The following is a 1,541-nucleotide window of genomic DNA, read 5'->3' on the forward strand; positions in this document are numbered from 1 at the left end:
AGAGACACACACGGGTATATCCACACCAACACACACACACACACACACCGGATGGCCTCGTGCACATGCTCAGGGACATGTGCGGTCACACACACCCTTGCTTCTGGTTCCTTCCCTGCGTCAAGTGTCAGAATACTGCAAACGGCTGAGTCCCAGAGGCAGGACCGCAAAGGTGGGCCCTGTCTGTCGTCTACTGTCCCACTGGGATGACGCCCCAGGGAGCAGCGTGCAGGGGAAGGACTGGGCCACACGCCCCGCTGGCCTGCACACGCCACCTGCCCGTGTGGCCCAGGCCCCTCCAGATGGCAGGCTGGGGGCCTGCCCCCTTCCAGTCTGATCTGGGCTCCAGCCTGAGGTCCTGGCAGAGGGGGCGGGCTCAGGGAACAAGAACAGCGAGGAGTCTCATCTGTACAGTACGGGCCGCTTGAGTCATTATTATTACAATATACTTTGACAAAAATAGAATCTCATTTCATATCAATACAACAACAACAAAAAAACCAGTTTCCTGGACTGTTACACGGCTAACGTTTTCCAAAGGTTGCTATTTACAATTACAGTAGCCAAGAGGGAAGGTGGGCTGCGGCCGGGGGCGGTGGGACAGGAGGTAGCCGACCAGGAGGACGCCCAGAGCAGGGAGGTGGGGTCCGGGTCGGGAGGATTTGGGAGGGGACTGGGGACGGCCCAGGACCAAAGGAGGGAGGTGGCCTCCCACCCTCACGCCAGCCCAGTGTCCCTCCTGCGGGGATGGGTCCGTGCAAGGAAGAGTGAGCCCCCATACCCCTGCCCCAGCACGCTGAGCCCCTCACCGGAGCATCCCCCTCCCCATCCCCCCTGCACTTTCTGGCTTGTTTTCTGGGGCTGCTGTCGGCGAGGGGCGAGGGACGGAGAGCTATTGCACTACTATCGCAGAGAAACCGTGAGGGAGGGTAGGGGACCCCGTTTCACCCCTCACCCCAGCTCTCGGCCCCGCCTCATGGCTCTCCATCTTTCTCTCCAAATGTGCTTCCAAGGGGTCCCCACCTCAAACCCTGCCCCCAGCCTCAGAATCCCAGGCACCCTTCCCAGCCCAGAAGCTCGGCCAGCACCCCCACACTTCGGGGGTGCATGCTGTATGTGGGCAGGGGTGCTGGGGGCCAGGCTGGGGTGCTCTGCCCCAGGTGCCTGTGGCCACGGGAAGAGCCCAGGCACAGAGACCCTTTCCAGAACCTGTGCCTCGCCTCCCCCCTGAAACACAAACCCACCCAACAAGCTGACTTTGGAGTTTCAGTCTATTGTAAGGGGTTTTGTTGTTTGGTAGGTTTTTTGGTTATTTCCCTCTGTCTGGGGGGACGGGGTGTGAGGGCTCCGCATGCAGGGCTCGGCACCTGTCCTGTCCCAGAGGCCTATCGGGCTCCCCACCCCCTCCTGCAGCATATGTGTACAACGTGCAAAGTGTCCCCCCCTTCCCGCAAAAAAACAGCCCCCCCCAACCAGTGAAATGGCAGGGGGTGCAGAAAGAGGGGACGGGACCGTCCTCCTCTCCAAAGCGAGAATCCAAA

This window comes from Lontra canadensis, unplaced genomic scaffold (assembly GCF_010015895.1).
Source record: "Lontra canadensis isolate GAN:19392208 unplaced genomic scaffold, GSC_riverotter_1.0 scaffold160, whole genome shotgun sequence".
Taxonomy (NCBI): domain Eukaryota; kingdom Metazoa; phylum Chordata; class Mammalia; order Carnivora; family Mustelidae; genus Lontra; species Lontra canadensis.